The sequence below is a fragment of the Dendrobates tinctorius genome, unplaced genomic scaffold, assembly GCF_039654945.1.
Source record: "Dendrobates tinctorius isolate UK_male_01 unplaced genomic scaffold, ASM3965494v1 ptg000030l, whole genome shotgun sequence".
Lineage (NCBI taxonomy): Eukaryota > Metazoa > Chordata > Amphibia > Anura > Dendrobatidae > Dendrobates > Dendrobates tinctorius.
The window spans coordinates 1,105,071-1,120,061 of record NW_027361698.1 but is presented as its reverse complement, the minus strand read 5'-3'; the positions used below and the strand labels follow the sequence as shown (position 1 = coordinate 1,120,061).

The 14,991-nt window shown below is 44.1% G+C and overlaps 1 long non-coding RNA gene across 2 annotated transcripts in view; it reads right to left on the bottom strand.

The window, feature by feature from the left end:
- The window catches only part of LOC141086035 (uncharacterized), a 122,068-nt gene that overhangs the window by 14,535 nt on the left and 92,542 nt on the right, over positions 1-14,991 (bottom strand). For both annotated transcript variants that reach the window (XR_012231476.1, XR_012231475.1), the window contains one exon: positions 12,212-12,264. This is a non-coding gene — a long non-coding RNA (uncharacterized lncRNA). The remainder of the gene's footprint in view (positions 1-12,211; positions 12,265-14,991) is intronic.

Below are 14,991 nucleotides of genomic sequence, written 5' to 3'. Positions count from 1 at the left end.
TTTATCTGCTGCATCTGGTTGAAACCAGAATCCTCTACCCCTGCGCAGATTATAGAGCGTGTGTTGATGGACCGGTTTGTTTACTCCCTTCCAAAGTCAATGCAGACCTGGGTTGCCCAGGGTGATCCCCAGAATGCCAATGACCAAGTTGGACTAGTTGAATGATATCAGGGAGTCGAGGGTTCCCAACAGGGGGTGGAGGCCCAAAGAGGATGGGGTGTCCAAGATCCAAAGGAGTGGGGGAGGTAGTGCCAAAGGTCTCAATTGGCGATATTATATTCTGTAAAAGTCATGGCCCAGGCCGTATAGCCTTCCATTGTCCCCTGACCTTCGAGCCGATGGATTGTACCTGGGACGACATTGCTATCACTATGCAAAACTAGCCTGCAGTGTGAATGGTTCACCCAGTGAGGGGCAACAAGCTTGTCCCGTAAAGGTGAATGGTCTTAATGTGACTGGAATGCTAGACTCAGGGAGTTTGGTGACTCTCGTTAGAGCCACACTTCCTCTCCAGCTGATCTCTGGCAAGAAAGTTGGCATCCGCTGCATCCATGGGGATGCTAATGACTATCAAGTGGCCAAATTGAACACTAACAGGGCCAAAACTACTGAGTCCCACGAGGTCTGCGTGGTCCAGGACTTATTGTTTGTTTTGGGACTTGTAGGGGAAGGAGACAGCTCGGTTGCTCAGATAAGAGATGGGTCGCCCCTAAGTAAGTCTCACTACCCCCAGAGTCTATGTCCTTGTGGAGAATAAGGAGATAGTGTCCCCTGAGTCCGATATTCCTGAGTTAGGGGTGACTGGTAAAAATGTTGGTAGTGCTCAAATTTACATTAAAAGGGGCATTTCTAAATGGGGTCGCTCAAGAGATGGGGTCCAACACCAGGTTTCCATACTTTGCAGTAAATGAGGACTTGCTATACAGAGTTACTAAACTGAGGTAATAAAGCAACTGTTAGTACTGGGACCCTATAGCCACAGGGTGTTAGACCTTGCCCACTTTCCATTCTCGTGTCTTGGACATCTGGCCGTAGACGAAACTCAAGAGCGGGTCCTTCAGAGGTTTTCCAGAGCTGGATGTCACAGAGAGATTTTTAACTATTGCCAATCCTGTCTCTCCTGTCAGCTGATAGCTCCAATCTCTCACTTCCATAGTCCCCTAGTGCCATTACCCGTCATAGAAGTTCCGTTTAACTGCATTGCTATGGATCTTGTTGGACCCCTAGTTAAGTCCACCAGGTACAACCTGCTAGGCAGAAATTTCAGGCTAGTGTCAGACCATGCATCCCTGAGATGGATGAGAGAAAGGAAGGGGTAGAATTCCCAGGTGACAAGGTGGTTTCTAGAGCTCCAGGACTTCAGCTTCCATGTGGATCATAGGACCGGAAAACTACACGGTGCGCAGATGCCTTGTCTAGACTCAGGATGTTATCCTCAGTGATATGAACCTGTAAAATTGCTCCAGCAAGTGCTGAGAGGCTTTAATCGGCCATGTTTAGTGCTAGGTTTTTGTGAACAGCTTAATATTAGGTGGGAGGCTGTTCACCATCTCTCAAACTCAGGGTGTGGTCCAGAAGGTTAATATAGAGCCTCTGACTCATTCAGTGTTCAGTGTGCCTGGAGACAAGATCTCCAGAGCTGTGCTCATGTTAAAGAAAATTGAACTGTGTGGGGGTTTTTTCCTGAGCAGGCGGATCCCCACCGCCACACAGACTGTAGTGTATGCTATTTTGTTTTCCCATTATGTCAGAAGGGCTGTGTTTCATTTACTTAACTTTGCACTAGTTTATGCAGTACGTTTTGATAAACTAGTTGAAAGCTTAAATTCAAAGTGTTCCTTTGACTACCTCTTTGAGCAGCTGAGTGAGCCGATCTACCATGCTTCCTACACATGTAATGGTTTTTCCATTTTTGTGTCTATGTCCACTGTTTATTCACACAAATTGCCAAAGACAAATAAAGATCCCTATTAAGGATGCTAAATAAAACTTAACTTTTAATACTTATTCAAACAACGGAAGGAACACACTTGTACTAGTGAGTGAATTACTTCAATGGATAATCTCTAACACCTACTATAAACTGCGTGTGCTTGAATTATTAAGAAGAATCCAAATGGCGATTGCAACTGCACTATACATTAGGTGCAGTAACTTATTAAGTAACCATTCTTTTGTTCAGTAAAATAGACTATTTGACAGCTGACATCACTTGATATGAACTTGTTACTTATGGCCGCACTGTATATTTTTGCTATTCTCTACCTGTTAACAATTCTCAGTAGTTAGTATGAAAATTCTTAACACTTGATCCTCCAATTTCTGGCTATCTGTCATTTTGGGAGCATCTTATAAAATTAATTTGCCATGTCAATCTCTATTGTTAGAGTACTGATATATTGATAAGACACCTATTAGGGTCTACTGTAACCTATATATCTTGTAAATACACTATACACTCTACTAGTACATGCTATTTATATTTAAGCAACCGTTAGCCTCCCCAACAGGTTTCTGTCACGCCATCTCTGCATACTCACCCGGCCATCGCTCCCACGCCACAGCCCCTCGCCGCCCGACAGCCACGGTGGTCACCTCTGACAGGCACGTGGCCAATGGCGTCTTTGCATGCAATGCGCATGTGCCATAGGCTGCGGTCGTGTCTCCCTTCTGCTTCTTGTGCTCCAGCTATGCCCTGACCCGGAAGCACCCCATGACCAATGGCAGACCAGACAGGGGCATATCAGGCCATTTCCCCCTGAGGGAGGTGCCTGATCGTTGTGCTTCCTAGCACACTGGGCCTCGCTTCTTCATGTGCTCTCTGCAGTCTCATAGTCCCATTCTCGTGTGCTCCCTGCAGCAGCCTCGCAGTCTGGCTATCTGTGTTCCCTCCTGCTCCAGTCCTGCCGTCCTCCAGTCCTGCCGTCAGGTGTTCCTGTCCCATCCTGCTCCAGTCCTGCTGTCCTACTCCAGTCCTGCCTCCGGTGTTCCAGTTCCATCCTACTCCAGTCCTTCCGTCCTCCTCTGAATCCTGTCTCCTGTGTTCCTGCTCCAGCCATCCCTCCACGTTCCAGTTTACTATCTTACTCCATTCCTGTCTCATGTGTTCCAGCTCTGTCCTGCCATCTACACTTCAGTCCCTCCACGTTCCAGTCTACAGTCTTACTCCACTCCTGTCTCCTGTGTTCCAGCTCTGTTCTGTCATCTACACTTCAGTTCCACAGTCCTACTCCAGTCCATCCTGAGCTGCCCCTTTCGGTATCGGCTACCGTGGTACTCGAACCCCTGGGCCTGCTCCTAATGGTCCCTCTATAGGGGTCGGTTCCACCTTGCAGCTTGCCCTGGGCCCCTCGGTGCCACGGCCCAGAAAGTCCACTCCTGGAGATTCTGGCTCCAGACCAGCCACGCTAACAGTTTCACCATGAGGCATCATCAGGGGAACGAGGCTATAATGAGCTGGCTGGATGACAGGCAGGCCTTTTAGAGAATAGGCTGCGACATCATCTTCAGAGGTCATCCAATAACGCACAAATAATGCACTGAAAAATAGGCGCCTATGTTTACACTAACCAATAACAACACATGGTCTGATATACATACAAGTTACCTGCCAGGTAATATGTTTAACATTACACTTAGCACCTCCTCCCTCACCATGGAGGAAGAGGACTCCTTTTCATAACCAATAGAAATCCATATCCTTTCACCCATATCTCGTCATTTAGTAGTCCATAGGTTACCTCACTAGGGGAGAAGCGGTTCTGGGGTGTCTAACTATTCTCCATTATCATTTGGACTGTGTACATCCACCGTCAGGGAAAAGATAGCACATGCACATACTCACCCTCTGTTCTAGCTTATCGGCACCTGTGTGACTCCCTGTATGTCCCAGACAGCGGCGCCTGCATAGATAACCAGTCATAGCGAGACAATATCTATTCACTAAGTCCAAAAAAGACATTCTGCATATCACAAGGGACTTAGTGCAATTCATTACACACTGCATAATAGCGCTTCAAGCATATAATAATGAGGATAAATAAAATGATAAAAAAAAGAATATAGAGAAAAAGGAAGATCAGACAGTCTTTTTTGTCAGTGATAACCAGGAATTTGGTCTCCAACTCAAATATAATAATACAGTAAAGGAAATAATTATTTGATCCCTTGATGATTTTGTAAGTTTGCCCACTGACAGACACAAACAGTCTATAATTTTAAGGTTAGGTCAATTTTAACATTGAGAGATAGAATATCAAAAATAAAATTCAGATAATCACATTGCATAAATTAAATACATTTGCCTTATATACTCGTGTATAAGCCGATCCAAGTATAAGCACACCCCTCTAATTTTGCCACAAAAAACAGGGAAAACGTATTGACTGGCGTATAAGCCTAGGGTGGAAAATGCAGCAGCTACTGGTAAATTTCAAAAATAAAAATAGACACCAATAAAAGTAAAACTAATTGAGACATCAGTAGGTTAAATGTTTTTGAATATCCATATTGAGTCAGGAACCCCATATAATGCTCCATACAGTTCATGATGGCCCCATACAAAATACACCCCATATAATGTGCAAAGGTTAATAATGGCCCCATAAGATGCTCCATAGAACAATATGCCCCATATGCTGCTCCATAAAGGTTATGGCCCCATAAAATGCTCCATAGATTATGCCCCCATAAAATGCTCCATAGATTATGCCCCCATAAAATGCTCCATAGATTATGCCCCATAAGATGCTCCATAGATTATGCCCCCATAAGATGCTCCATAAAATGCTCCATAGATTATGCCCCCATATGATGCTCCGTAGATTTTGCCTCCATAAAATGCTCCATAGATTATGCCCTCATAAGATGCTACATAGATTATGCCCACGTAAAATGCTCCATAGATTATATCCCTATAAGATGCTTCATAGATTATTCCCCCATAAGATGCTCCATAGATTATGCCCCCATAAGATGCTCAATGAAATGCTCCATAGATTATGCCCCATAAGACGCTCCATAACATGCTCCATAGATTATGCCCCCATAAGATGCTCCATAGATTATGCCCCATAAAATGCCCCATAAGATGCTCCATAGATTATGCCCCCATAAGCTGCTCCATAGATTATGCAGCTCATTAAAGTCATGAATATGCGCATATTCATGCATTTAATGAGCGGTACAACATGACTGCTGAAGGAAGGCATGGAAGCAGGGGGCTGCAGAGGCATGCCGGGGGGGTACGTATGATCTCTGACACTCCCGCTCCCCCTCACCCACCGACTCCCGGTATATGACTCGCGTATAAGCCGACAGGGTCACCAAAAATGGCCTGAAAATCTCGGCTTAAGCCCCCATTACACATAACGAAGTCCCAGCCATCCCACCAATGATCTGACATGATGGGATCGCTGGGACATCGATACACAGCCCCAGCGATCAGGACCAGCGACGTTGGACGCTGGTTTCTAATGTAAACGTTGTGTTTCCTAGCACACTGGGCCGCAGCTCCTGGATACCCAATGTTTACATTAGAAACCAGCATCCAGCATCGCTGATCGCTGGTCTCTCGCTGCTACACGCAACGATGCACGCTGGCCAGCGGGAGACAAGCGATCGAAAAACGGTCCTGGCCGATGCTGCACGATCAGCGATAACCGGCAGGGGGGCCGGTCGCTGGTCCCCGTCACACACAGCGATCTCGCTGGCGAGATCGCTGATGTGTCACAAAATCAGCTATCTCGCTAGTGAGATCGCTGTGTGTGACAGGGCCTTTATTCGTGAGTATATATGGTATTTGCATTTTGCAGTGAGAAATAAGTAATTGATCCCTCTGGCAAACAAGAATTAATACCAAACATGAAAGACTTTATTAATCCTCATGATAGTAGGCAATACCACATTAGAGATTATATAGATCACAAGACCAAAGGGGTGGTACAGTGGGTACATAAAGTATTCAGACCCCTTTAAATTTTTCACTCTATGCTTCATTGCAGCCATTTGGTAAATTCAAAAAAGTTCATTTGTTTCTCAGTAATGTACAGTCTGCACCACATCTTGACTGAAAAAAACAAATGAGGAAATTTAAGCAAATTTATTAAAAAAGAAAAACTTAAATATCACATGGTCATAAGTATTCAGACCTTTTGCTCTGTATTGAGTAGAAGCACCCTTTTGAGCTAGTACAGCCATGAGCAGTGTTGGACTGGGGTGACAAGGGCCCACCAGTAACATTGGCTTTGAGGGGTCCACTTTTCACCTGCATACAAATATTACACTCCCCTCATTCAAAAATGTACCTCTATCTCTAAATAATAATAAGCTAGGTAGTTTGGTTAATGAATGATGAGATGCTGCTTTTTTCTGTACAGAGTAAATCAAGTGAATTATTCAAAGTACTGACAATATAGTTGGGGGCCCAGACCTGCACAGGGGCCCACCGGGGGATTCCCCTGTTACCCTGTGGGCCAGTCCGAGCCTGGTCATGAGTATTCTTGGGAATGATGCAACAAGTTTTTCACACCTGGATTTGGGGATCTTCTGCCATTCTTCTTGCAGATCAGGTTGGATGGTGAACATTGGTGGACAGCCATTTTCAGGTCTCTCTAGAGATGCTCAATTGGGTTTAGGTCAGGGCTCTGGTTGGACCAGTTAAGAATGGTCACAGAGTTATTCTGAAACCTCATTCTGAAGTGTACATCAATGAGAAAAAAATGAACTTTTTTAAATTTACCAAATGGCTGCAATAAAACAAAGAGTGAAAAACTTAAAGGGGTCTGAATACTTTCCATACCCACTGTATATGTCATCAAGTGCCCTAGGGATTAGTGAACATGCTCGGTGATACTCGGTTATCACTCGAATATAACAGTGCTCGGATGTACTCTTTCCTCATCAAGAAATGGGCAGTGCTCTATGTAAAACTCGAATACCCAGCCCGCATTTTTGGTGCCTGTTACACAGCCAATAAGCATACAGGGATTGCCTGTGCATCACTGTAATGCCGGAGTTATCCTGGTTGTGGCATTTTTGTGATTGGCTGGTCATGTGACATTATCAGGGCTTATAAAAGCCCTGGTACACTAACATTATTGCACAGCTCTGTGACACTTCAAATTAGAAAAACAGAGGCCAGTGGTTTTGAAACTGGTGCTGAAGCTAAGCCATGATACTAACAGCCCTTCTAGGGGCTAATTGTTCCTTTGCTTTTTGTATCATAAACAATCTGCATTTAGCCTAGGGAGGGAGAGAGAATTCAGTCTATAGGCAGCGATTAGGGTTGTGCAGTCCGTTGTCAAATATATAGCTGCAGTTTTTTTTTTGCGGGGGGAGAATTTAATATATTTTGATTCATCAAGTACTATATGATTTACTTACCGTATATACTCGAATATAAGTCGAGATTTTCAGCCCAAAAAATTGGGCTGAAAGCCCCCCTCTCGACTTATATTCGAGTCATATACAAAGGGGTCGGAGGGGGCGGATGTGTCAGGTCATACTTACCCGTCCTGATGCTGTCTTGAGCCCCCAGCTTCTCCCCGTGCTCTCTCTTCCTGTCTTCAGCGGTCACGTGGTGCCGCTCATTAAAACTCATCAATATGCGCATATTGATGAGTTTTAATGAGCGGCACCACGTAACCGCTGAAGGCAGGAAGAGAGAGCGCGGAGAAGCTGGGGGCTCAAGACAGCGTCTGGACGGGTAAGTATAGCGATACTCACCTGTCCTGCGTCCATGGCTGCTTGCTGCTGTCTGTCATCGGTCAGTGACTTCAGACAGCAGAGGGTGCGGTGACGTGGTTAATGCGCGCCGCGCCCCCTGCAGTCTGAACGTCACTGACTGATGACGTGGCAGATAGCGGTGAGCAGCCATGGACGCAGGACAGGTGAGAATCTGACACCCAGCGATGGAGAGGTGAGTATGTCATTTTTTTTATTTTTACATGCAGCAGCAGCAGCGGCAGCACATGGGGGAATAATCTAAGGAGCTTCTTATGGGGGCAGCATATGGGGGAACAATATGGAGCTTCTTGTGGGGGCAGCATATGAGGGAACAATATGGAGCTTCTTGTGGGGGCAGCATATGAGGGAACAATATGGAGCTTCTTATGGGGGCAGCATATGGGGGAACAATATGGAGCTTCTTGTGGGGGCAGCATATGAGGGAACAATATATGGAGCTTCTTATGGGGGGGCAGCATATGGGGGAATAATCTGGAGCTTCTTGTGGGGGCAGCGTATGGGGGAATAATCTGGAGCTTCTTGTGGGGGCAGCATATGAGGGAACAATCTATGGAGCATTTCCCACCCTAGACTTATACTCGAGTCAATAAGTTCTCCCAGTTTTTTGTGGCAAAATTAGGGGGGTCGACTTATACTCGGATCGACTTATACTCGAGTATATACGGTACTTTTTTGTGTTACAGTGGGGAAAAAAGTATTTAGTCAGCCACCAATTGTGCAAGATGAGAGGCCTGTAATTGACATCCTAGGTAGACCACAACTATGAGAGTCAAAATGAGAAAACAAACCCAGAAAATCACCTTGTCTGATTAGGCAAGACTACAAGTGGGAGAACTTGCACAATTGATGGCTGACTAAATACTTTTTTCCCCACTGTATTCATAATGAGCCACACATTGCTCCCTATATGCAGGATGAGGCCCACATATCCTCTATATACAGTATGAGCCTACATAGCTCCTTATATACAATATGAGGACTCACATAGCCCCTATATACAGGATGAGCCCCCACACAGCTCCCTACATGCAGGATGAGCCCTATAGACAGGCACTCATCCCATACATATATTTAAAAAAAAGCACATACTCACCTCACTCCCATTCCCTCGGTGCTTTGCTCCGGTTCCCGGGGCTCTACTTTTTCTTATTCCAGTCATGTCAATTATGACATCATTTTGACAGCACCATAGAACCAAGGGAGAGAACTAGCACCACAAAAATAATCATGTATAGGGATATTGTGCCATGCATCCATAATAAATATCAAAGATTTAGTCAAGCAAAAACACTCCTTTTTATTGATACCAAAAAACGCATGATAAAAGCAATTAAAAACAGGGGAATAAAAATAACCCCCTTGTGAGCAATACACATAAACCCTGTCAACATACACAGTGGAAAAAAAATGGAAGGAACTGCACAAAGAATGGTATAAGGCAAATAAGAGGGGGGTAGTAGAGCCCTGGGTGGTAGCCAACATTGCCCTCATTATAATCCACCTATGATTATATGATATGACTTGGGAAGATGCAGAAGTAATCTTAATATTGGAGAGTTAAAATACTTATACTTAGCATGGATCCACACAGCTGATTTTCACTGCATTTTTCCTTGTGTATTTTGCAGCATTTTCTAGGCAAAACCACTGTGCCCAGATGTTATCTAATTCAATAATAATAGTAACAATAATCTTTATTTATATAGCGCCAACATATTTCGCAGCGCTTTACAGTTTAACAGTTTCAAAACACAAGTCATAAGTAACAACGTTAACAATACAATAATTAAAGCAAAATAAGATGACCCTGTGAGAGCTTACAATCTACAATGAAGTGAGGGAGATACAAAGTAGAGGTGTGTATTTACAATTGTATATTTACAATGAAGGTCTAGCCATCTTGAGGGAGTGAGGGATAGATGGAGATAGTGAATGGGCTACACACGCACACTTACACATAGAATGACTTTGATTAGTGAATGTGATAGGCCGCTCTGAACAAATGTGTTTTGAGGGAGCGCCTGAAACTATGCAAATTGTGGATAGTCCTGATTTCTTGGGGTAGAGCATTACAGAGGATAGGAGCAACACGGGAGAAGTCTTGGAGTCGGGAGTGGAAGGTCCGGATTAGTGCACAGGTTAGTCGAAAGTCGTTTGCAGAGCACAGCGGTCGGTTAGGCCGATGGACAGAAATGAGGGAGGAGATGTAGGAGGGTGCTGCACTGTGGAGAGCTTTGTGGGTGAGAAAAAGTACTTTGAATTGGATCCTATAATGAATGGGCAGCCAATGTAAGGACTGGTGAAGAGCGGACGCATCCGAGTACAGATTAGTCAGATAGATGACCCTGGCTGCTGCATTAAGTATGGGCTGGAGAGGGGATAGTCGAGTGACCGGGAAGCCAATAAATAGAGTGTTGCAGTAATCCAGGTGGGAGAGGATCTGTTAGGCGTTGGATTTCTGTCGCTGCACAGCGAGAATCCCGAGCCTTACTTCCAGCGGTCTCCCATTCCTCCCCAGCCGCAGAGGAGCTTGCTCAGCAAACTCGTCGGTCCTGGTGCTCTGCCCAGACCAGCTCCGTGGGTTTGCTTGCTGCTGCCACCTCTGGCACAGCTATGACAATGCATGCTGCTCAGCAGCGAGATTCTCCAGGGACTAAGTCCTCATGTCGGGCCACTGAGCATGCCCGTGGTGTGATCTCCCATTGGAGATCGAAGCTCACGTGCTCAGGTCCTGCTCGTGTTCGGATTGGCCCATCCGAGAAGCCAGGAAGGTCCCGGATGCTCGCGGCTATAAAAGGTTTGCATGGCCGCTCGGCCATGCGCTAGGATAGCCAGTATTTTCTGACTATAAGGAGTGAGTGATGGATGCACGTATGAATGTCTCTGGTGACTGACTCATTATAAAACCCCTACCCTTGGTACGCATGTGTTGTGCAGCCTAGCCTGCTAGTGCCCAGGCTTAGGCGTAGGTAGGACAGAGTTGAGTCAGATATTAGTCACTATCAGCTACTCTGCACGCCTCAGCACAAGTGCTCCGCACTCCTTAGCCAGCGTCTATAGCGTCGTTCGTGGCAGCGATGCCGCGCGCTCAGTGGCCTAGAAGGAATCTAACTCCATGCCTTGGGGTGGTGTTCTGTGGCTGTTTGCTGTGTGATTTGTGGCCAGGCTCTGTGAGCTAAACAGGCTCCGGCATTCACTTTCAAGTGGCTGTGCGGTTCTGTGAAGTAACAGAATCCGCTCCTGTTCACACTGGGTGATGTAACCCACGTGTGACTGTTTTCCGCCATTACCTAGCAGCAGTGTACCACCTCTGCACGGTGGACCCCGGGCTGCGAACGCACTCGCTACTATTTTATAATCTGGTGCGTTCCGCCAGCCCTAACAGGATCAATGCTACAGTGAGGGTTTTTGTTGTTTCCATGGTGAGAAAAAGGCGGATTCTAGAGATGTTCTTTAGGTGTAAGCGGCAAGAGCGGGCAAGAGATTGTATATGGGATGTGAAGGAGAGATTGGTGTCAAACATAACACCCAGACAGCGCGCCTGCTGCCGGGGTATTATTGTGGTACCACCCACAGAGAGGGAAATGTCAGATTTAGGGAGGTTAGTAGACGGCGGGAGCAGAAGAAGTTCAGTTTTGGAGAGGTTGAGTTTCAGATAGAGAGCGGACATGATGTTGTAGACTGTGGACAGATAGTCACTGGCGTTCTGTAGTACAGCGAGGGTAAGGTCGGGGGAATTCAAATATCTAATGCACTATAAAATATGCATTTTTGTGATATTTTCTTGGTTTTTTAAGTTCTTTGGGGGCTTGGTAGCATTTTTTTCAATGCAGCAAGCTCTAGGTGTGGTAGTTTTTCATGCCTGTGGAGTTCGTAACTCAACCTCCCGACTCCAACTCCTTTTTTTCCAAATTTCAATTTTTCTAGTTTTCCATACATCGACTCTAATGCTGTAGTAAAATGTAGGAAGAGTATTGTATTAAAATGGTAATGTCGGGTTTCTCATAATTATTGCTTAATATTTTTTTTTTTCCAAGCCAGAGTGTGAGAGGGTACATTTTCTTAGGAAACAACTGTTAATCAAAGGCTTCGAAATGGGACTCAAAAATGCACGACAAATCATTGTGTAAAAAAAAAGTCTAAATAAAAAACTTGAAAATTATGTATCACAAAATACATAAAATATATGATGTTTGTTACAAGCCAAATAATCAATAAGCTGCACTTTCTGATATATGTAACTGATTATAGCGCAAGAGTGTCAATAATTGCTTTTAAGTAACTTGCAATGCAGATTTTTGCTCTAAACAGCACAAGTACACGGGCATGAGTAACCCTACAGAGCAGACGATCATTGGTCAATGTTTGGAGACAGAATGCACAATGCAAGTAATCAAGAAAAACAATTATCCTGCATAAAATTAATTTCTCTATATAATTGGTAGTACACTTTAAGGATTCTTACCCATATTATCCTCTCTTATATACATCAGTTCACCAAGTGAATGTGCTCATCTTCTGTCAAAGTAAATGAGAAATAAATTGGGAGTGAAGGCCAATTCATTATCTGACAAAGCATGAAGAACAAATTTGATTTCCAAGTCAATGTTTGATCTTTCACTTCTATATAACCTTTTCATGGTTCATTCTGTAGAATATAGAAAATATAAACATATTTCGGAATGGGGCACATTTGTTGAATAATATTTTACATTTTTATAAGACAGACAAGATCTAACTTGTTTCAAACTAAACTAAGTTTTTAAGTGAAATTATGGCCCAACATCATAGGAGAAATCAATCTAAATTACATTTTCAAACAACCTCCAAAAGATTATTACTCTTGCTTGCAATGCATTTCATTTTTTCTGAACATGAGGAGAGATCTAAATGTACAGAGGACACAATGTGTCACTCTATGAATAATTGTAAAATAGGTTTTCTTGCAGATTCATGTATGGCATCTCAATAGATTACACCAAAAATGGTTGGGCTCTGAAGATCATAACAAACAGGAAATAAAGGAAGAGTTGCAGCAGTTTAGATCTCCTTCATTATCCTAAAATGTTAAAAGATATAACTCTTGATATGTCAGTGTTTGCCAGATTTATGCCGTAAAACGTTTAAATATCGGAAAAGTTTTGTTACTTGGTAGTTGTGCAAAAATGTTGTGACTTTTGTAATTTGGACTCAAATCCTGATCAGGTTTGAAATATTGAGCTGCTTTGAAAGAAAGATAATGAATAGAACTGCTACAGTATATGTCAATATAAGGCCGGTTTCACACTAGCGCATTTTCAGCGCGCGCACGGCCGGGGGTAGCTCCGCCCCCGATCCGGCTCTCTGCCCAGCGTGCCCGCCCCTTCCTTGTAGCGCCGCCTCCTAGCGGACAGCGGCGCCTGCGATCGGCGCACCCTATCTTTAGCATAGGGTGTGCCGATCGTGCGCAGGCCGTGCGCTAGTTGCGCTTTGACCTGCGCTGCGCACTTTTGACGGTGCGCCGTGCGCGCCAAAATCCGAAAAGTTTGATTTTGGCGCGCACGGCGCACCGTCAAAAGTGCGCAGCGCAGGTCAAAGCGCAACTAGCGCACGGCCTGCGCACGATCGGCACACCCTATGCTAAAGATAGGGTGCGCCGATCGCAGGCGCCGCTGTCCGCTAGGAGGCGGCGCTACAAGGAAGGGGCGGGCACGCCGGGCAGAGAGCCGGCTCGGGGGCGGAGCTACCCCCGGCCGTGCGCGCGCTGAAAAAGCGCTAGTGTGAAACCGGCCTAAGGGATGCAATATTTATGTGATAAATTAATGCAGAAGTAGCTAGCATAGAGTTACAACAGTTAGATTTTAATCTGACCTTCTATCGCCTTACAATTAGGAGGGAATTTTTTTATCCCCCTGCTATTAGAGTTATGTCTCCTGATGAGTCACTATATCAAGAAGTACCGAAACACATTAAGCTATGAGACGTTATTAAGTGTCCTTGTTATCTAATGATTAATGGAGACTTATTGTTTGGTGGATTTTGGATTATTTTATCTGTAAATGTCTCGGATTTTGATCTGGAGAGACATTCATTATTTTATAATAAATTGTTCATATCTTGGCAATTCAAATGAGCTACAGTAGCATCTCAAGGAATGTAACACAGTAGTGCATTAAGTGTAGATATTATATAATTTATAGCCTTTTCATAATTTTTTAAAGTTAACTTTTATGGGATAAATCCCTTATTTAATGAATCTTTCATTTTGGATTTTGATATGTCATGATTAAATATTAGTGACTTATGATCTGTGAAGAAAACCGTATAAATCAGTATTTTACATGAGTATTTGTAAGCCAAAACCAGAAGTGGGTTGACAATGCCGAAGTGGTGGCATGTTTATATTATACTTTTTCTCTGATTGCTCCATTCCTGATTTTGGCTTACAAATACTAATGTAAAACACTGATCAAATGCTGAATGTGTGAACATGGCCTAATACAGAAATTCAATTGACAAGGAAAGAGAACAAGAGAGCGAGAGAGTGCAGAGAAAGTGTACATGTCGCAAACTACTGAGTTTTTTCACACCTGTTAGGATATGTGCCCACGATCAGGGAGAGCAGCATTTTGTTCCCAGTTCACCTGCACTGCATCCAAAATGTTGCGTTCTACATTAAAAGCACAGTGGATGGGATTTATAGAAATCCCATGGCCACTGTACTTCTATTTAATGCTGCGTAAACTCAGCTGTGCAGAAGATCCCTGAATGCAGTGCCCATAGAAGAGAAGAAAAGGTGCATCTTGTGGAGGGAGTGCAGGGTGCAGGTGTGGGATTCTGGCATCAGAACTGATGTGCAAGGAGGGGGGTAGTATTATAACGAAAACAGGAGGCAGGAATTTCTTCCACGCACAGTACACCAGGAAGTTTGGAAGAAATCATTAGCATAAGGAAAGAATATAAGATTTTTCAACAACAAGACCATTAATTTGAGGCATACAGGTAGGACTAGTTTAGGATTTCTATTACCTGTATGCCCATATTAATAGGTCATATACATCACAGGGGGTGACAGATTCCCATTAAGCACTGGTTTTATTAGTTAAATTTGACTTCCATACATTCTACACCATTACTGGGCATATTGCCATATTGCAGCTACTGTTTTATAGATGTTTCTCTGGCATTTCTTTTCAGTCTTATTTAGGAAGAGGGAGATTGTAGCTGAAAGGAGTGAAAATAGTTACTGTCAGTGTAAAAAAGTGT